A 22758-nucleotide genomic window follows, 5' to 3' on the forward strand; every position below is an offset into this window, starting at 1 on the left:
AAACTGAACACCTCAGAATGTAAATATACAACAGCTAAAAAGGAGTTTTGGGCCATCAAAGCAGCATTTTCAGAATAGCAACATCATTTATTTGGAATTAAAATACTTGTTATTGTTTTCACTGACCATCGAAATTTCCTATTCCTAAAATCATCCATAATTCTTACAGCCAGACAAACAAGATGGTCTCTTTTCTTTTCAGAATACAACTTTGTCATAACATTTCAACCAGGACAATTAAACATGAAGGCAGATACCTGTGATCAAAACCATTAGAAAAATGTACAGGAATGAATAAGGAAAATTAAATTAATCCTGCAAATATATTTGTAATCATTTCAATTTTTGATCAAGCTAATGAGGAAATGTTTCCAGAAATGACAGAGAGGGCAGAGGAAGGCATAAAAAAGCCACTTAAAGAGGAATTACCAAGGTATGATAGAAAAATGTCACCTTTCTATAAACACCATAAGAAATCTAATTTTAAAGGAAAAACATTAATCACCATGGGCAGGTCATACAGGAACCAAGAAGACTATGAATTAATTTAAAAGAAATCTCTGGTGGCAAAATATGGAAAACGATATTAAAGAGGTTGTATTCATATGGGATATTTATATAAGAAATAAAAATGATCATCAAAAAGCATTGGCCAATTAAACCCACTAGAAATGCCATCATAACATTGGCATACTGTAACTATTAATTTTCTAGAACATCTTCCTTTAGTCAACGGATTAACTACCATCTTAGTGATTGAGGACAATTAAGAGAAACCCATCAGCATCAGAAACCAGTGAACAATTGTTACAATACATTGTCCAGTTACATGGTCTACCCACCATAGTAATACCTGACCGACGGTCACAATTCATATCTAAATTCTGGATGGAATTTTGTATAAAGCTAACATTTGAGATCTGATAATCCTCAGCCTATGATCCTCAGTCAGAAATAATGAATCAAGAAATAGAAATGTATTTAAGATGTCACATTAAGGCTCAATCACCTTGAGTGATTCATTTATGACTTGCAGAATTCTGCCATAATAACATCGTTCATCGCCTATTGGCTTTACTCCTTTCTTCAGTCTTCAAGGTTTCGATTCACGCTTCATCAAAACATTATAAAATAAGAATCCATAAACCCATCTGCTGAAGAAAGAGTACAAACACTAGAACAAAATACACAAAGATCTACTAGAAAACCTAAGAAAAGCCAAGATGAATTACAGAAAACAAGCAGAAAAGAAGAAGAGATGCTTCAAAATATCAAATGAGGAATACAGTCTGGTTATTTGCCAAGCATAAAAGATTTCATGGTCCACTTTCAATAAGTGCAATTATCAGTCCAGTTGCTATGAAGTTAGCACTTCAGAGACCATGAAAAACCATTCAGTCATTCAAGTACCTTCAATAAAACCACGTAAAAAGAGAGGTACTCAGATTTGTTGACCTATTTTACCTATCATTCAAGACTCCAATATACAATATGAGGTAAAGTCTATTTTTGATTCCTGTTACACAAAAAAGAAACAGCAGTATTTCATTAACTGGAAAGGTTATGAGGTGGAGGTAAGATCGTGGGAACCTGCTAAAAATATTCATGCCCAACTCACAGATTTCATGAAAGGCCCCCTGAAAAACCAAGACCACAGAATACATATGAAGATGGACGGGTGCTGTCAAGATCGTGGGTAAGGTTAAAGCGGAATACAGATGTGGGATAACAGACTGTAAAACAAGCATTGGAAATGCAATAGGGCTCGCATTAGGAAAGTTTGAGCTATTGGTCTTATAAATGTTTTTTTTTATTTATGTGTTATTTTTTCAAATAGTTAAATTAATAACTTTGTCATTTACAATGCCAATAGTTATAACCTTCGCAAATGTGACACCTATAGCATTTGTAATGCAACATGTTTTGTATTTACGTGACTTAGATGTATTGATATTACAAATAACAATGCTTTAAATTTTTTTTAATAATTAATACTTAAATAATGTATTTAATTTGTAATGGCAATAGCTTAAATTTTTGTAAATAACTTTTGTGAAGATTATGTTCAGTGTTTTTTATTGTGACGAAAATCCAAGAACAGAAGTGAAATATTAACATCTTTTTTGTGAATTGTAATAAATCGTGAAAGCTTGAAAACAGCTTGAAACATTGAAAGAACATATTTGAACCAGTGATGCTGTGGTCGTGCTGAATGATGCTGTGGTTGCGCTGAGTGATGCTGTGGTTGCGCTGAGTGATGCTGTGGTTGCGCTGAGTGATGCTGTGGTTGCGCTGAGTGATGCTGGGGTGGCACTGAGTGATGCTGGGGTGGCGCCTAGTGATAATGTGGTGGTGCTGAGTGATAATGTGGTGGTGCTGTGGTGGTGCTGAGTGATGCTGATTGATGATGTGGTGTTGGTGAGTGGTGCTGGGGTGGTGCCTGGTGATGCTGTGGTGTTGCTGATTGATGCTGTGGTGGTGCTGAGTGTTGCTGTGGTGGTGCTGAGTGGTGCTGAGTGATGCTGTGGTGGTGCAGAGTGGTGCTGTGGTGGTGCTGAGTGGGAGATGGGGAGAGGGAGAAAAAGGAGAGGAGGGAGAGGGTAAAGAGAGGTAGAGAGGAGAGAGAGGGGGGAGAGGAGAGAGAGGGGGGAAAGAGGAGAGAGAGAGGCGAGAGAGGGGGAGAGAGGAGAGGGAGATGGAGATGGAGACGGGGAGAGAGGAGAGGGAAGAGAGAGAAATGGAGAGAGGGAGAGGGAAGTGAGGGAAGGGAGAGAGGGAAAGGGAGAGAGGGTAGAGGGAGAGAGGGAGGGTAAGAAGAGAGGGGGAGGACGAGAGCGAAGGACGGGGGGAGAGAGAGGGGAGGGAGAGAGAGAGGAGAGCAGGCAGAGGGGGAGATGGGGAGAGGGAGAAAAAGGAGAGCAGGGGGAGGGTAAAGAGAGGGAGAGAGGAGAGAGAGGGGGAGGAGGAGAGAGGAGACAGAGAGAGGGAGAGGGTGAGAGAGGAGAGAGGAGTGAGGGGAGAGTGAGAGGGAAGAGAGGGACAGGGATAGAGGTAGACAGAGAGAGGGAGAGTGAGAGAGTGAGGGGAGGGAGAGAGAGAGGGAGGACGAGAGGGAAGGAGGGAGTGGAGTGAGAGAGGGAGAGAGAGAGAGAGGAGAGCAATAGAGAATAAATGGAGGCAAAAATCAATGCAGGCAACATTAAGAGTCAAGGATGATGATGTACGATGAAATATAATTCAGGTTGAAAAACACAAACACATGAAAATAAAACTTTGAAAAGATTCACTCAAGAATGAGGCTTTTAATGCTAAATCAATAAGATAGTGAAGCAATAAGTAACTAACTTTAGTTCAATACATATGTAAGAAAAATGGAGAGTGAAGGAATGAGCACTGTAGTGTTATGCTTGAATGTGAGTTGACTACATTAAATAAGGAGATGAAATGAGGGCTGCAGTGAAAATATAGTCAAGGGGAAACCTGATCCTAATAAAAGGGAAAAGTAGAGGCAAGCATAACGCGGCAATAAATGGCAGGCACTGAAACGGAAGAGAAGAGCAAAAGAAACGTGCTGGAAGCCGTGAATCAAGTTAAAACAAGCAATGTCCTGAGCAAATGGTGGGAGCCTGAAGCAGTGGAGTGGGAGAGGTGAGGGGGGAGTTACGGGGAGATTAAGGGACAGAAGGCAAGCAGATGAATCGACAAGGGCACGGCCTGGCGGCCGTGAAGTGCAGGCGGGGGGCGGGGGGCGGGGAGCAGAGCCTTTGAAGAGCCAGAGTCACGGCCTGCGGCCGTGAATAAGTGAAGTGAATAATTAGGGGAGGAGAACTGGCAGGCTGATAGGCAGAAGGCTCAGGCAAGCTCGTGCACGAGGCGTGCACTTTACAAAATCCGCTTTTGGTGAGACCCCCTGGCCTTAAGTAGTGATATAGCTGCATTAGGGCTCTTTTTCCTATTCCAGCGGAATAGGAAAGGGGCGAGCCCTAAAAAGGAAATGAAATCTTACTACAAAATTTCTTAACACAGTTCCATTGCAGCAATTTGTTTGCAGTGATGCCTTATCCAAGACAATGGTCACTGTGGACAAAGTTGCCACAAAGTGAAAATGCAACTCAAACAAAATATTGTGAGGATTGGAAATGTCACTTCACAAGATTTCATGTTAACGGACACCCTGAAGCTTCAGTATAAAAGGATAAAGCAAAGAGAATCAAATTACTTCTAAAAACTTGCATCTGTATTCTTGAAAACCTTGGAATTTTTGAAGTCACATTTTGTTATTTGTTGCCTTGGATATCTGCTTCTTTTGCTACTACTATTGGTCTTGGGATTCTGGTAGGAGGGTGTACTTTCACACATAACTGTCTTTTGCTGAACTTTAATACTCTATTGAATGGTTTTGTTTTTGACTTTATTCAGCATTGGATCCTGCTGCTAGCAAATAAGAGCTCCAAACAAAAGCAGTGTTTCTATTAAAGTTATTTTTACAATTATTTCAGAGTGTGGGACCATAAACATTACATCCCTGATTAATTACTCCGTCAAACAACAACTACAACACATGTAATGATAATAGTTCAACAGTATGTATTGAGAGGCGAAAACAATATGTAAATCACATTTGAAAAGCATAAAAGGTTGCTTAGAAATGTGAATCAGCGACAGGGCAGTGGCTCCAGTCATAATCATGTGCACCATTAGTGAAGGAACGAAGGCACATTATAAAAACATCTCAGTGGCTGTATGATTTGAGAATTAAGAAGTAGGTATACCACCACTAATCCTTTTCCACTAACACATGTTAGAGGTTTTAAGAGGTATGCCAAGACTAAACTTTACGTCAACGTTTCAACACCTTTGGCGTGATTCTGAGGTGTCATCATCAGGACAGAGAGAATTAAAAACAGCAACACAATGAAGGAATAAATAGGAAGCCACAAATACTGGGTATCAATTGTGTGGTAAAGGAACGACATTTATGATTGAGGTGGGCTTACCTATAATTAAGTTGTGGCCCATGCAAAAGTGAGAGGGCAATCACTCAAAATACAGAAGTAGTACACAAGAATATGTGCACAGAAGAAAGATATATACTCCTGAAAGTATAAGTTAAAAATCTGAGATTAGACCCAAATCTTCAGAGGATGTTGAAATGTATTTGGAGAATGGGAGAAATACAAAAGCTCACTCAGCAAGTAAGTAGAATATGTCCCAAACAAGCAATCCAAAAATAGGGAGTTCTCCTCAGCAATATACTGACAACAGGTGGGGAGGAATGCACAGTCCACAGTTAAAGAATTATAGGAGAGGCGAATTAAGACAGAGAGAAGGGAATGGAAGAGGCATTACTGCTCATCAGAAAGAGCAAAGTACATCAAGAAGCACCAGAGCTCATTGCATCAATTTAGAAGGTCAAAAACAGAAAGGCCTATGAATCAAAGAAGAAATGGAACATATTATTAAGGGGACGAGCGAGGCCTTAAGAGTCTACAAACATGTAATTAAATGAAGCAGTGCTCTTACCAATATCCATAGAGGGAAAAATGTGAGATCTTACAGCATGAGTGATCGCAAGGATTTAGTGTTGGTGCACACAAAAGCTGAATGCACACCCCCTGAAAAGCTTACTGTGTGCAGAGACCATTTATGGGGAGAAAATATTAAAAGAAGGACACAAACCCCTGCATGCAAAACCAGACCACTCTTGAGTGTAGGCAGGGCCAGTTTCTTGAATGAGAAACTAATGAAGGACAAGAACCCTACCGAGGCAAAACCCCAAAATGTAACATGGAAACACAGATTTTTAAATACTTGAGATCCAAGGGCAAAATAGCGAAAACATGGAATAAGGAAGTACAGTGAACAAAATTACCCACCATGCCCACAAGTAGGTATAGGGTAAATTACTTAAATTCACAATAAATCACAGCACCACTAATGTGCAATTGTCAAGTAATCCAAGCATACAAATCAATGTCATCAAAGGGATCTAAAATGTCCATAAATGTCAAACATAGTTATGTGCTTGGGCTAGCATATCTAGTTTATAAGAGACATTCAATCAATTTAATACGGAGTCACGTCTGTCTATCCAACTGCTTACCAGAAACTGTAACTGAGTTACTATGTCATCTCCTCAAGATTTTGGGGAAACATCTTTAGTGATCCGTCAACTGATTGTTTTGCTTTATGGTGCAATGAAAGGTAGTGATCAACCATTGGTGTGTGCATTACTTGACTTCTGGTTTTAGTCATGTGCTGGAGAATTCATGCCTTAGTCTTCTAAGTGGTTTGTCCTGTATTCACATATATCTTCTGGCTGGGGCACCACTCAGTGTAAATCACATTAGTAAAGTTAGAGTTAGTGTGTAGAGGTAAATAGATTTAAATATTTCTGTGGATAAAAAAATCCTATGTTTCTAGTGTATTTGCATTCAGCACATGAACCACCTTTGAAATGTTCTGTTACTACCGGCAGTAAAAACATGGTGGTGGTGTAATCACTAGGTGGAGTATTGGGAGTATATGCCTTGACTAGGTGATCTCACACGTTTTTACCTTCCTTGAAGGAAAACCGTGTTCTTTCAAGGTATACATTTATAGATCTCAAGATGGACCAATGCTTTTTTATAACTTTTTGACGATTGTTACTTAAAGTATTGCACACAATACCACATGTTAATTTACTTGAAATAGGGGGTTGTATTCCTAACTCTAAGTAGTCCTTCCCTGTTGTACAACCATGATCTTTGTTGGTTTAAGTCTGCAATTTCCTGGGAAGTTGATGACAATGAAACAGGTTTTGTGGGTGCGCAGCAATTCTGAAGAGTGCCCTGGCACTAATGCAAGGGAGAAGGGGATTAGTTCTGAGAGAAGAGCCAAGTTTTCAGCTTCTTTTTGAACTGCTGTTCAGATTCAGTTCGACGGAAATCAAGGGAAGTTTGTTCCAGGCTGAGGGGCCCAGATAGGAGAAAGAGCGCCCGCCTGCTTTAGAACGGCAGATCCTGGTACTATGGCAAGTGCACTACTGGAAGTACGCAACTTCCTGTTAGAGAGATAGGTGTGTATTCTAGATGAACGATAGCTAGGACCATAAAGATGCAGACCTCTGTGGGTCAAAACCAACGTTTTTGCAACAAGATGCGGCTGTCCACTGCGAGTCAATTTAGAGAGCGAAGATGTGAAGACATTTGAGTTCTCAGCAGAAGCTTAAGAATCAAGCGAGCAGTTGCATTTTGTACTACCTCTTATTTATTTACTAGGTACTGTGGAAGACTAAAATATAATGTATTTGTGTAATCCAGTCCAGTCATAATGAGTGCTAAGATGACGAGGGAAAGAAAATACAGAAACCTTTTTGCACTACATAGGGATATAGATGCGTTAATTGATAAATATGAACTATTATCCCTATTAATAAAATCACCCGTCCTGAACTCCACATCTACCTCGACACACAAGTATGTAGTCAGGCAGCACCTGCGACCTAGGCCCAAGATCCCTGATTGATGGGTCACAGGTGGGAGGGTGCATGGCTGGCAGGCAAACACAGGACAGGAAACTCTTGCAACATCACTATGGTCAAGGGCAATTTGCCCCCAATAAAGCACGCATGGCCCAAAGGGGTATGCGTGCTTTGGAAAACAACATAAAGTCAGATGCTACATGAGCTAAGAACACATAGCCAATCAGGGTCTACCACACATAGTGATCATGAGCTCCCCACGCCAGACATCTGAACACATGAACCACTGACCACACCAGAGCTTAATTTGAGCCGGTGATTTCTGGTGCTTGGCACCTGCACTTAATCGTCAGCAATGGCGCCTATATTGCGAACTCGGCCCAAATGTGATTTTCAGGAGCAACAGTTAAGTCGACATTCATTTTTTGCAGGTACAGGGAGATTAAGTGATTGGCCCAGAATCACAGGATGTTGAGTTGGTATGGCAGATATGTTTATGGTTTAATGTAAAAATGTATAAAAGACTAAAGCAAACCCAATGTAAATTGAGATAGTCCTCAGCCCTTGTGCCTGTATTGTCTCCCTGCCTAGTTGTTTAATTAAACAAAATTGTTCCTGTTTTGCCAAACACCTCTAGTCTTCTGTTTTTTAAGGAATTCGAACCTGAGCAACAACGTAGCAGGCCAAAGCAGGTCCCAGCCACATCATTAACTGGATTTTGAAATGATAGCTGGTTGTAAAACTTTAACCACCTGAGATGAGGACACACTCAAAGATAAAAATCTGCCAGTCTATTGAAAAGATGCGGCCAAAACAGGGAAACTCATTCTTATCCGTATTGCACTTTAGCTGAGATATACGCATCTGTTGGAAGACTGCAGCTAAATAAGGCTTGATAGACTCTGGTGTGATATCTTCTCCTTTACTAAAGGAGAAAAGAAATGGTGTGTCATCCGCACAGAAGAATATTTTGGCACCAAAAGATTCCACCATAATAATAATCCACATTTGTAAAGCGCACAATCACCCGTAAGGGTCTCTCGGCTCTGGGGGCCGTCCGGAAGATTAAGCAAGCTATTGCCCAGAGTCACATGGTGCTGGGCTAATCTGCGCCGGTGCTGGGGATCGAACCGTGATTCCCAGATTCTGGAGTTAGTCGCCCTAGCCACGGCGCCACACCTCTTCCCATGGAATCCAGCAGACTCAAGCAGAGGTTAAACAGCGTGGGACTCACGGATGAGCCCTGAGGTACCCCGACAGTAAACCTTTTGGTACCAGAAAAGAAGGGGGGCGTCCACACTTCCTGACCTCTATCTTCCAACAAGCATTTACAATGCAACGGTCTCGCCTTCGCAAAAGTTAGAGCTATTGGCATTGTAAATGGCAATTCTTTTATTTATGTGTTGGTTTTGAAAACAGATAAATAGATGGCATTGTCATTTACAATGCCAATAGTTTAATCTCTCGCAAATGCCACACAAAAACGCACAGACCCACACACACCCACACAGAGCCCCACACACACACACACTGAGAGAGCCACACACACACACACAGACCCACACACACACAGAGCCACACACACACAGACCCACACACACACAGACCCACACACACACAGACCCACACACACAGACCCACACACAGAGAGCCACACGCAGAGCCACACACACACGCAGAGCCACACACACACACATAGAGCCACACACATAGAGCCACACACACACAGAGCCACACACACACAAAGCCACACACAGAGCCACACACAGAGCCACACACACAGCCACACACACACTTACAGCCTGCGAGAGAGGGATAGAGAGGGACAAACTGATGTGCACATGTGTATAGAAAGATGCTCACCCCAATCGCACTCTCCAAACTCGACATGTTATGTACAAAATGCCACATAATTTTAATATCGGTGCTAGGACAGGGATGCAAAGGGTACTTCAAACCTTTCATATTGTACCTAAACAAAAGGGGTCACATTTACTGTCCAACATAGACATTCCGCGTTTTACAGAGACGCTCCTGACATTGATTGCATCCCTAATCTGGCACCCACTTCTGCAATTAGAGTCTGCAAAGAAGACCCCCAAAGACCAAGCTTTCCCTCACAACCTACAGCGCCAGAGCTTCTTGGGTGAATAAATACGGCCAGCCGGCTCCTGGTCAATTAGGCCAGAAAAGGAGGGGCGGGTGGGGGGGGGAGATTGAGTGGTTGGAAAGCAAAAGGCACATAAACATACTATTGTGACCGACAGAGTGTGAGTGACTCGAACTCTGCCTAAACTGTGGACTTTGAAATTGCCAGGCAGAGTCTCGGCTGACGCACTTGGCTAAAACGTGTGAGTTTGGGCCCGCTCTTAAAAGACCAATTCTCGGTTCCCTCGTGCATGAAAAGTGGGAACATTAAAACAGGCACATGCCCTGACATCCACCCCCTTATTATACTGAATACAAGTTCCTTCACATATGCTGATTCCGATAACCGTCTGCCCGCTGTAGAGCCTTCTTCGAAAGGGAAAGCAAGACACTGGCACATGACTTGCTGATCGCCAGATGCTCGCGTCACTTCAACTCGAGGGGTCCCTGTTTTATCCGAGGCCAGCTGTAAACTCTCACGAGAGCTCGAGCTGTAGGGTACTACGGCTAGCTAAAGTGTTCATTTTCTCGCCGGACCTTTCGCACATTTAGAAGGCAAATGTTCCCCCTGGCGCATTTGTTCTTTGCCAATGGACCAGCCACAGACCTGCCACTCGGACTCTGAGAAGAGGTTGACGGGTGGGCTGACGGCTGGGGTCTTTGGGGGTAACAAACATTCGCCACAAAAAAAGCAGAGTGGGAAATCAGGCAATAAATCTATCTCTGTAAATACGTGTCTGTCAGTAGCTGGTTTATTTGAGTTTTTCTGACTCGTGTTTGTGTTATCCACCCTGTCACGGGGCCTCTGCGACTAAACAAGCCAGTATTTATTTTATTTACTTCTGCCCAGAACTTGGTAGGTTGGAAAATTAAAACCGTGGGCTCTTCAAGTTTCAAACATATTTATTTATGGCAGAAAAATTCGGAGGTAGAGTTCGGCGCTCGCTGAGAGGCCACAGCTCGCCCTCTGCTCACAGTCCACTCACTCCAGTCACCCACGCTGTTGATTAAGTGCTCCCACAACAGCCCCCTCAGTCACTTGGCGTGTCCCGGAGCCCCAGAGTGTCCTGCTCGCCCCGGAGTGTCCCGCTCTGCGTCCTTTCAGCCCCGGTCCAGCTGCACATTGTCGGCCGCCGGCCGCGCTGGAATCGATGCAATCTGCGTGTGTTTCTTGTGGGAGGAAGTATTTTGAACCTTTCAACTCAATAGTCAGGACGTTGCACTCAATTCTCCTGTCATGCAACTTAACCATTTTTCTCACTGATATACTTCGTCATTTCTGAAACCAAAAGATTCGCTGGGGAAGGCTGTCTCAGTGTTTTGGTGTCAACGGGCGCCTAGATTTCCCCTGACGTCGGCGCCCCTTGTTAGCCCTGTCTGCAGTCAGGCCCCTTATCCATATGGTTCCTTCTGCATCCATGGCGACGCGTTACTTTTTCAACCATTAGTTAGTAGGATTGGGGAACAGATGGTGCGCGTATAATGTCCCTGCGTGAAACTCAATGACTGCGTTGAGCACATTAAGGCAACGCCCGCTGTCTATAGAGTTATTTTTGATTGTGTTTTTTTCTTACCATGTTGTAATATCATTTCAATGACCTCGCTCATGCAGTACAATCAAGTTTACTAACTGCGCCCCCATGTGGCTGGACAACAAACTGCGCGTTGTTACGCCTTCAGACTGTGTGCAGCTTCTCCGCGGGACCCGTTTGACCCATTCACTCTCATTCTCTACGCTGTTATTGTGCCTGCTTGGAAGCCAGCTGCACAGCATGGGACCTCAAACGGACAAGACGAACTGCCAGCCGCAGAGAGGAGGAGGAGACATGAAGTCAGCGTGTGAGGCACTTCTGTGGCACAAAGATGCTTAGGGCATGTGGTTTCCTGTTAACTAGTATATAAATCAAAGTTCTGTCACGGGATAGTGTACTTAATACAATAGACTGACCTGACCTCACTTTTTAATGGAACGCGGGCGAAAGGTCATGCTATTATAAAGTAATTGACACAGTAGATGCGAGAAGTCGACGGGCCCCGGCGCCATCTTCGGAGGAATGAAACAAAGCAAACCTTGGCAAAAAAAACCAAAAAAAACACCGCCGGAATGATGTCACAAAGAGGCGGAGAGGGAAAAAAATCGCCGGAACGCCCACGAATCGCCTCGGACAATGACGGACAGATCTCTCTTCCAATTGGCTAGCCTCCATTTATGGAGCTAGCCAATGGAAGAGAGAGGCGGGACAAAGCCACATCCTGTTGTAACATAAGATTTCGCCTGCGTGAACGCTGCTGCGCAGCGGATGCCAGGCGAAACCTAAAAAGGATTTCAGCCACTCCAGAGTATTCCCGATAAGCTCCGTGACTTCCAGCAAGGCAGTCTCCGTACTGAAATTGGGCCTAAAATCTGACTGACTGGGGTTTAACAGGTCGTTCATTTGTAGGTAGTGTGAAAGGTGCTGGTTGACCAATATTTCCAGCAGTTTAGACAGCGCAGGCAACAAAGAAATGGGTTTATAGTTCCTTGGCACACTAGGATCTGCAGTCGTTTTGTGCCTGTTTCCATGCTGATCGGACAACCGCCTAGGGATATCCTCTTTCCATTAAATGATTTATCAAAATTGATTCTCTTAAAAATCTGTTTTTGGGGTACAATTCTGGATCTGCCTTAGTGAACTTCATATCAAAGGAAACATTATTGAGTTAAGTGAGAGAGCGTGGTAATTCATTAGCGTCAACTTTCCAAATAATGAACACATCAATATTTGTCTGCCAAAGTATTATGCTCTCTGTGTATGGATTACTGATGTTAAAAATATGAAGGAATTAAGTTATCCATGTTAAGGATGGCTAGATTAAGCACAGAAAAAGCACTCATTGCTACCCCTTTCACCTTAAAGTAGTAATAACTTTGACATTTGAAAATATTTTTGAAATTTTAAAAACTTTTTCATTGGGTTATAAGATAAACAAGAATATTACGCTCAGCATGACATCCACATACAACACCACTGTACTGTATCAGACTAAAATATCTGCGTATGAAATAATCCCAGCACAGAAGCCATCAAAACCATAGACATTGAAATAATAGTAACCGGACCCATCACTTAGCATCAAAAAATTTGAAATACAACAGTCTGTGCCCCCCAGGCTTCCCTGGATCCCACGGCCTCTCTTCATGCGGTTCTAGATGGATCCCTCTGTGCTCCGCCCAGGCCCCATATCTATAAATATTTCTGAGGACATCCCTGTGACATATGAATTGGGCGCTCCAGCCCCATACAATGGCCCATGCCCTCTGCCCCCACCTCCATCGCAGGCTCTTCCGCATCCTTCCATGCCCTAGCGATGTCTCTCTTGGCAACAGTTTAGGCCGGCCACATGAGCACCCTATGGTATAGTGTGCCCCCCACAATCAGTAATGTGCAGAAGTATAAGTTTGGGATGCCCAGGGACCGCCCATCTCAGCACTCCCTCGAGCCTCCTCAGCTCATTTCCCCAGTAGTGGGCCACTCCAGGACAGTGCCAGAACGTATGGGGCAAGTAACCCAGCGGACCACCGCATCATCGGCAATTGCCGTCGGAATGAGACCCATCCTGTGAATTCTGGCTCTGGTGAAGTACACCCTATGAAGCACCCCAACAGAATCATCTGGAACTGGGATGCTATCACTGACTCTATGGGGGCCTCCACTGCTTTCTGCCAGTCATAATCGTCTAGTCAGCCCAGGTCTCCCATCCAAGCCGCTCGAGTCCCCACAGGGGATACAGCTCGTTGCGCGGTAACATTTTATGGAGCTCCAACATCTCGTGCTCCTAGAGGTGTGCGAGTAGGATTTTGGCCTCCAGTGGGGAAAACTCGAGGATGTTGTCTAGTACTTGCAACATGGGGAGAAGAGCATGCCTGGGCTGGAGGCTATGAAAAAACTGGGTGGGATGCAAGTCAAATTCATCTTGTAAGTCCAGGACCAGTACTTAATCCTTCAGGAAATGAGATGTATGGGAGCAGTCAAATTTGCAAACACCAAGATAATGGTATTCCCAGACTACTCCCGGAAGGTGCAAAAGATGCGCAGAACTTTTGATTCAGGTATGGCAAAACTAAGAATACTGTGAATCCAATACATGTCACTTTTCCCGGCAAAGCTCAAGGTCATCTTTCAAGGCATCCCACAATTTTTTCAGATACCGGAGGAGGCATGGTACTGGATTGAGGAGCATCCCATACTAAAGCACACACCAAGTTCATTTGAGAACTCTCACAGAGGAACCCCAAGGGATCGTTCTATAAACAACTTACAGAAAAGAGAAGGAGTATTCCTTGCTCAATGAGTGAAACGTGTGTCCGGAACAGACATGATAATCCAACCCTCAGAATCAGAGGAAGACCCAACCCAGGACAGAACCAGAAAGAAACAAGCTAAGATTCGGGAGCCGACCGCCTTTGATTTAATGGATAAAGACTACTCGGCTGATGCAGAAAGCGACCACCCGCTTCTTCAAAATATAAACCGGATGTAAACATCGAGTCGAGAAGTCACCAACCAGGAGACAACGCAGCGACAATAACATAAGCTTGGCAAAGAAGGATGAGATCCGGGGGACTGCCGGGGGCAAAGCCACAGGGTGACGTCAATCAAGGCCCAGAGACACTGCCAAGTCCAGCCCCTGAGTCGCCAAGACGGGTATTGTGTTAAAAAAAGTTTCTTTTTTTGGGTGGGGGCTTTGTTTATTAATGCTTAAATCACATGGGGGCAGAGATACAGACCTCTTGGACTTTGCCTGCGCCTTTTTCAGTTCTATTGAGGGATGGGTGGGGAAAGGTGGAGAGAGTGGGGGGGTTGGTTGGGAGTTTGATGTTAGATTTGTTGCATGTAGTGATGTTGTTTGTTTGTAGCCAGTCACTGGGAAACCAGGAGAGGGGATGGGAAAGAAGGGTGGCAAGAACCGACATGAGACTAATTCTAGCCATCCCAGGAAACTACTTAGTTATGACCAAGGGATAAGGGAAAATAGTCAGTGTTGATGTGGAACATTAATGGCCTAGGGAACAAAGTCTAGAGGGAACTAGTAACAAGGTTCTTTAAAAGACTCGAACCGGACATAATCCTTCAGCAGGAAACACATTTGATGGGAACGCACTGCGCCTCCCTGGGAAGGGGGACATATAGCACACTTGCCCATGCAGGATTCTCCTTGGGACCTAGGAGTGTCGCCATACTAATCAAAAAAACTATCCCCCTTTCAAACAAATAAGATCTGGTTGGATCCTCAGGGCACATTTGTTGCAGTACACGGGACTTGGGGGCAGAAAACACTCACATAAATCAGCATGTATGCCCTCGCGTCTACACATGCAGACTTTATACATTTTGGCTGAGATATTGCCGGAGTCCAGACCCTCCACCCACATAATCGGAGGTAACTTCAATGATGTAGTAGACGGAAAAAGTGTAACTTCAGAACCACATAGGCCTACCCCCCAGGCCGAATTTCTGACCACCCTGGGCTTGACTGATCTCTGGCGTCTAACACACCCAGTGGATTGTGCCTAATCCTTCTGAGGAGCTCATAGAGTTTTCTCCAGACTAGACTACCTCCTTGCACCTGTGGGTGAGGTAGAGACAGTGGAGAGGGAGGAATACCTAGCGAGGGGTGTTTCAGATCACTCACCACTGTAGTTGTAGTGGGCGGGGGACTGCGTAGAAGTAGACAGAAGTGGAGACTGAGTGCATGGGACTTAAAAGACAGAGAGGTAGCCGACAAGATCCGAGTAGACTCTGAACTGTATTTTAGGGAGAACGAGGGGTCAGTAGCCTCGGCGGCCACCTTATGGAAGGCTCACAAGACAGTATTATGGGACAGAACGCAAAATACAATCGCCCTGAAGAAGAGAGGCGAGTCCAGCGAGATTGAGGCCTTAGAGCACAGATTTTTAGATCTGGAGAGATACAGATTCAAAGGATGAAACTCACAGGCTTCGACAAATTGCGATAACAAGAAAAGAATTCAGAGCACTTGCTGAGCAAGAGGCAAACACCCTGTTCCAGACCACACAAAATCGACTCTATGAAGCCGAAGACAAAGCAGAGAAACTACTTGCTTGGCTGGGTAAGAAAGAAAAGGAAGCAAGATCGGTCGCCATGATACACGAAACAGAGGAGACGCACACTACGGCACCCGCCATAGCAGTAGAGTTTGCTAAATTTTACACAGAACTCTAATAAGCCAGGCCACTTGCAGATGAGGTACAAATCAATAGTTATCTTAGTGCAACCCCTAGCCTCACACAGCCTGGGCGACAAGAACTTGATAAGGACATTTCCCTGGCAGAAATAAAGGGAGCAACCAGCAAGTTGAAAACTGGGAAAACCTCAGATCCGAACGGGCTACCAGCGAAATTCTTTAAAGGCAATGTCAGTTTGTTGGCCCGCATCTTTTAAATCTGTATGTGGCTGCACTACAGAAGAAAATGCTTCCACCAGATTTATGTAAAGCTACAGGGGTAGTGATTCATAAATCGGGCAAACCCCCAAACGACTGCAGGTCATATCGCCCTATTTCATTACTCAATGACGAAACAAAGAATCTGGCCTCTATCCTGGCCATCCGCTTACTTCCGGTGATAACCTCGCTTATACACTGCGATCTTTCTGTATTTATGCCCAGACGAGCCACACGATTTAATCTCCATCGTCTAGCTAATTGGCTAGATACTGTGAAAGAAAGGTCAGCCCCACATGTATTTCTCCCACTGGATGCCAAAAAGGCTTTTGACGCTGTACACTGGCCATACATGCAACAAGCCCTGTTAAAGTTTGGATTTGGGCCCATCTTCATGGCCTGGGTACAGCTACAGTACACTAATATGAGAGCCAGAGTGAGAGTAAATGGTAAATTATCAGAAAAATTCCCAAAAGAGAGAGGCACCAGGCAAGGGTGCCCCCTATCCCCCTTACTATTCGTTCTAGTGCTAGAACCAATGGCATGCTTGATTAGGGCCCACCCTGAACTGAGAGAGTTCAGAAATGAAGAGGGATACATCCCAGAAGAACGCATCTTGCTCTATGCAGACGACATACTAATGTACGTCATTAACCCCAACAAGACACCTCCCCTGATATTTGAGTTGTTCGAAGGATATGGCAGATATGCAGGATACAACATCAACTGGGATTAATTCAGTCTGTACACAGTGGGTGGAAGTCTGGACACTCACACCCATCGAGCTGCCTAAGAGTAGTTCAAGAGGGATTCCGGTACTTAGGTTTATATGTAACCACCAATGTAAGTTTGAACCTTAATCAGAATATCAAACGGGTTTTAGAGCAATTTCACGATGATGTGAGACAGTGGAGACAGCTAGCTTTGACGCTCTTGGGCAGGACAGCAATATTGAAGATGATTAACAAGGTACTATGCACACTTCTGTGGGATGGGGGCATCCGAGAGTAGCGCTGAAGACACTAAAGCATAGTCAATACAACAAGGAATAGCCCTACCGGACATACAGTCATACTATAGAGCAGCACACTTGGTGATAGTCAAAGAATGGGAACACAGAGAGGGAGGACACCCAACCTATGCCTTGGAAAGGCTACAATTCCATAGGTACACACATCAACACTTTGTATATGGGATTGCTGGACTAAGTCGCCTTTTGCCGCCCACCTAAGGAGCAATAAAGGCATGCAGGAGAGCTGAAAAGCAAAGGATACTTTGGGACGCCACTTTGGGAGGGAACAAGACTGAGAGAAATAAATAGGCTTCAGAGTTTTCAGCATTGGCACACAAGACTGCGAAAAATAAATAGGCTTCAGAGTTTTCAGCATTGGCACACAATTGGGATCGCCAGACTGGGTGACATAGTGAAAGACAGGGATCTGATTTCCTTCACTGCACTCAAATCAGAATACCAATTGAGTGACACGCAGAGATGTAAATACCTTCCATTAAAACACGCTTGGAGGGTGGAAAAGATAGATGTATCTGATATCCCTGAATTTGCACCCCTAGAAGGTAGAATATTACAGGGCGAGATGCCCAGCAAGGCAGTCTCATGGACCTATAGAACTCTAATTAATAATATCCCTGACAACTTCAAATCCCTCAGATCTAAATGGGAGACCACCACAGGAACAATGGAAGATAATGATTGGGAAGCAGCTGTGATGCACCCACGAGAGGTGGCCATCAAGTCACGTCTTCATTTGATACAGTTCAAAATACTACGCAGAGTGTACTTAGACAGGGCACATCTACAGGTAATGGGCAGAGTGGAGACACCTAATTGTCTACGCTGTAGGGTAGAAAGAGGCACATGCATACACACACTGTGGGAATGTCAACAAATTAAATCTTATTGGTCTCCGGTATTGAAAGAGTTGAGTGAGATACTGGGAGTGGTTCTCTGTGGGGCATCACCAACCTACCGACACTGGCAGAGTGGAAATCGAGCCTAGATTTGTATATGGTTGCTGAAAGGGCGACAGATAAGGCGAAAGGATGCCCCAAAAAAATATTTAAAATGTGGTCCCCCTGGTTGAGCTTCTATGGACTCGAGATAGAGGAGGGAGAGGGAAGACCCACACTGACACACTAAGGTACCAAGGGAGAGGGGGCGGGATTGTCTGTCCTCACCCCCACGGATACTCATATGGTACAGAATTACATTGCACTGAATATTCTGTGATGAGCAACAACCAGATTGCAAACTTCATGAATTTTTTGGCTGCCCAGTATTGTTAATTTACTACACTAAATAGTTATGTACTGACTATGCAAAATGTGTTTCCCAATGTACTGGCAAACTTTGTGAAAAAAGAGTTAAAAAAAAAAATGGATAGAGCTGCAATACATGTACTCTATCTTGTGAACCCTAATTACATAATTTACATGCCCCCGACATCGACAAACCTACTTTCCATTTCGCTATTAAAGTATTAAGTGGAAGAGCACCACTCCGTAAAACCAGGATTACTCACTCCACTTAATGAGACATTTAATATAGAAGAGAAGGTTGCACAGACCCTAAGCTGTTCCCAATATTATATTTTCCAACCAATTTTAAATCGGTGTAGTGCCTATTAACACAATTGAGACTTATTTTCTTAGTTTGGATCTTAAGAAAAGGAAGTACCTGACCTTGGACTAGTTTTTTTAAAAAGATCCTTCCTACAATTAAAAAAATTCCTAAGCAATTTAAAAATACCTACTGAAAGTCAATACCATGACCAGATTTGTATCAAAATAGGAGACCATCAAAGCCCCTAAATGAGACATTTGACGCCTGTAAAAGTTTATAACCTCATCACATTACATTTGTCAAAGCACCCACAAAAGCATTCGATAGACCACGTGATAGACACATAATAGTCTGTAATGGGGTCTGGCTTGAGAGACTGATTATTACTGCGGAGGATTTACTTATTATTTTTACTTCTTGGGTAGCTGTGGTGTTGCTGTTTTAATAGTATCTAAAATTTCACCTCTGCCAATTTAAAAAACTCAGGTACCAATGGAAGGTGGGGCCTCCAGATCCCACTGGAATTTTATAAAACTTTTTATCATCTATTAAAACAAAACATGATAAAAAGTTTAGGCAGGCGCACGGGAGATGCTCTATACTTGAGTCCTGGGCCGAGGCAGCAATAGTAATTTTTTTAAAGAAAGGCAAACCTCGGCAGGAACCTGGCTCATACAGACCTATCACACTCTTGAACAGTGATTCTAAGATCTTCTCAAAAATCTTTGCTTCACGATTAAGCTCAATCATTTGTACAGTGAGCCACCCACAACAGCACAGGTACATACCCGGTAGAGGAACCATTGAGCATGTGCGAAGGGTAATAAGATTATTTGATGCAGCAGCCGTGTTAGCAGACCCTATAGCACTGATATTTCTAGACGATGAGAAAGCGTTTGATAGGTTCTCCTGGGACTATCTGTGGGGCAGCCTCAAACAGTACGGGATAGAAAAGAGATTCATGGGTTTATATAAGAATCATGTGGCCGTGTTAGAATAAATGGAGGTTATACGGAACCAATACAGATCACAAGAGGTACCAGGCAGGGGTGTCCCTGTTCCCTGTTACTCTTTGCTTTATATATCAACCCACTGATCCAGAGAATTGAAGGGAACAAAGCAATTAAACCAACAATATTTCGGGAGCTGGAAACCAAAAATTCTTGCTTAAGCTGATGATCTGGCTGTTGTTACACCTGATCCCCAGGCTGCAGTTATTGCAATTGGCAAAGAAGCTGTAGCATTTGGGTTAATCTCCGGGTAAAAGCTTAACCAGCAGAAAACTCAAATAGTTGCTAACAGCTTGGTTGTCTCGGAGGATACACGGGTCACAAACATGGCTACATATTTAGGAATAAATATTATATCTGACCTCGAGCAAATAGTGGAGGCAAACATCGCCCCGGAATATGGAAAGGCAAAAATGACCTTGACAGGTGGCGCAATCTTCACCTCTTGATTGCAGGCAGGCAGATGTAATGTAATAAAGATGTTATATCTGTTTAGGGACATCCCCCTTAAGTTTGCGAGCTGTTGGTTCAAAGGGATGGATAACATGCTCAACAGGTTTATCTGGTCAAAAGGTAAGACTAGAAGGGCGCTAAAATTTATGACATTAGCAAGGGAGAAAGGAGGATTGGGGGTCCCGGTAGAAGACTCTATTACTTGGCCAGCGCTTTACAATATATGCGGGTGTTGCTGGGTGGGCAAACGGAAGAGCAGAGGAACTTATATCGGATGGAAGATGTATATGTACTATTGATAGGTGATCCCTCCCAGGGCTGCTTTTTGAATGACAGTGAGCCAAGCTAGATTTAAAACTTTGCAGACGCATTTAAGATCTGGGCTGCTGAAAAAAGAAAAATTGGGCTTGGCAGACTGAACTATTATACACAACTTTTTAAAAATCCAACAATGCCAGAGATCTTTAGGGATAATATTATGTCAAGATGGGAGGATACAGGTATTTGTGTGATAGGAGACTTGCTAGATGCGTTGGGGATACTATTGTTTAGTGAAATTCAAGGCAGATATGGGATACACACTAGGGATTTTTTCAAATATCTACACATTCAGAGTTATTTAACGCAAAAGTAGGGGCTTCAACAATAATAGTGTTGTGGATACGGTTTGGTGTGATGAGGGGTGCACTATCAGCCACATTTACTCGAAACTGATTTTGTTTACCCACGATGATCTCAAAAGATATGGGTCTAAATGGGAACAGAAGCTGGGTTCACCACACAATATATTTTTAGATTCATTGGAACTTGGAAGGACTGTCCTCCTTTCCGCAGGTTTGCAGGCACAACATTACAAAACTGTGATTTTATTATACTACACCCCAGCTAGAATTGCACAATGGGATGGGCAGGATGAGATAACATGCCCCCGCTGCAATAGTACTGATGCCAATATAGTGCACATATTTGTGACGTGTCCCTTATTAGGTACCTGACCACGTGAAATTGAAAAGTTCCTGAAGTAATCCCTGAACATAATAACGAACATCACCACACAACTCATAATGATGGGAGTCAGTAACGATGAGGCATCAGAAGACCACCGTCATTTCCTTTTTATAGCCATGGCAGTGGTCAGAATATGTATCGCTTCAGCTTGGTTGGATCCCCTGGCAACCGGATTTCAGCAACGGCTAGGGAGGCTATTAGCCACCAAAAATTTAGAAAAAGGAGTATATGAAGAAAGGGTTTGACAGCAAGAAGACTGGGCCCCCATCAAAAGATGGAAAGAAGGAAACTAAATGTATATAGTATATTACCAGCACTCTAGTGGAACATTGTAAAGATAGATGCTCAATCTTCCAGGTTACTCATAATTGTCTCCTATAACAATGAATTTGTTATCTTGTAACCTACTTAACTTGATTCATAGTTTTTTCCTCTTTTTTGTTGTTTTTTTGTTGGTGTTTCTTTTTTGTTTTACTTGTCATTTGTTTAACACCTTGGCTGCTAAGGGGTTTTCCCGCTGGGTGCTGCAGTCCCAGATTTATCATTGTTCATGACAAGGTCAACTCGTCATAAGCACAGGGCAGGTAAAACCCATGACGAGTTGACCTTGTCATTAGCAGGGAAGTGGTTAACCCTCAGATCGCTGTTTGTCTTCTTTTCAATCCTCATGAAATTTGTATGCATTTAATTTGCTAATGATAAAATGAAAAAATATTTTAAAAGCAAAAGGAAGGTGGGGCCTTAATGATGTGCTTGGTTAAAGGGTCTCCAAAATTACAGACGCCTTGTCTGAGCTTCTTCTAGACATCTTGAAAAGTGGTTATATTGGTAACTGGGGACATCCTCGCTAGAGATCTAGCAGGTGATATGGGTGGCTAAGATGATCCGGAATCTCCATTATGTGAACAAGCCCAAGAGGATGACAATGATGGTGATCTCTGTAATTTTCGTATCCTGAGGATGTACAGAGAACCTAGGTCTCTCTTAGGAAAATGAGAAGTTTGAGGCTGTGTATGCTGACCATGTAGGAGGCTGGCTTAGTATATGGTGCACACTTATTTAAGTGAATCACCTTACACTAGTCCAGACAACGCTTATGGTGATTTTAGTTGTCTTAAACAACCATAGAAAGCTCTCTGAGTGGTAGCTGTGCAGAGAAGCCTTCAGGCTTAGTCCAGAAGGAGTGTTAAGCAGCTTGTTCTACCAGAACTAATTATATAGTGTATGTTAAACGAAAAAGAACCACACAGTGTGGTTATAAACATAAATATATTATTAACACTCTGTTGGACCTGGCCCTTTTGGCAGGTTCACCCTGAGACTTTTTGCTTTTTCCTAGCCTGTTTCTGTGACCTGGTGTTGGTGATTTTAGGCCTCTGCGCACTTTTTCACTGTGGTACAGTGTAAAGTGCGTGAGCTCTCTGTGTATGTGAGTGACCTGCCCTCCCATAGGAATGAATGGGGAATATGTATGCCCATGGTAGTTCCTGATGTGTGGGGAGTGCAGGGTCGAGTTTGGTATGTGCGAACTCGTGAGATTGAATGCTGCACAATGGTATATGCGGCATGATTGTGTCTAGTGTAGAAGTGCCACTTCTAGAAGTTGGCATATTTGTGTAATTTGTGTCTGGCGTGTGATTGGCTGAGGC

The 22758-nt window shown here is 43.5% G+C and overlaps 1 protein-coding gene across 1 annotated transcript in view; it reads right to left on the bottom strand.

The window, feature by feature from the left end:
- NAGA (alpha-N-acetylgalactosaminidase) overlaps positions 1-22758 on the bottom strand; it is a 509595-nt gene that overhangs the window by 96240 nt on the left and 390597 nt on the right. The window lies entirely within an intron of this gene.

Source organism: Lissotriton vulgaris, chromosome 1_1, assembly GCF_964263255.1.
Source record: "Lissotriton vulgaris chromosome 1_1, aLisVul1.2, whole genome shotgun sequence".
Classification (NCBI taxonomy): domain Eukaryota; kingdom Metazoa; phylum Chordata; class Amphibia; order Caudata; family Salamandridae; genus Lissotriton; species Lissotriton vulgaris.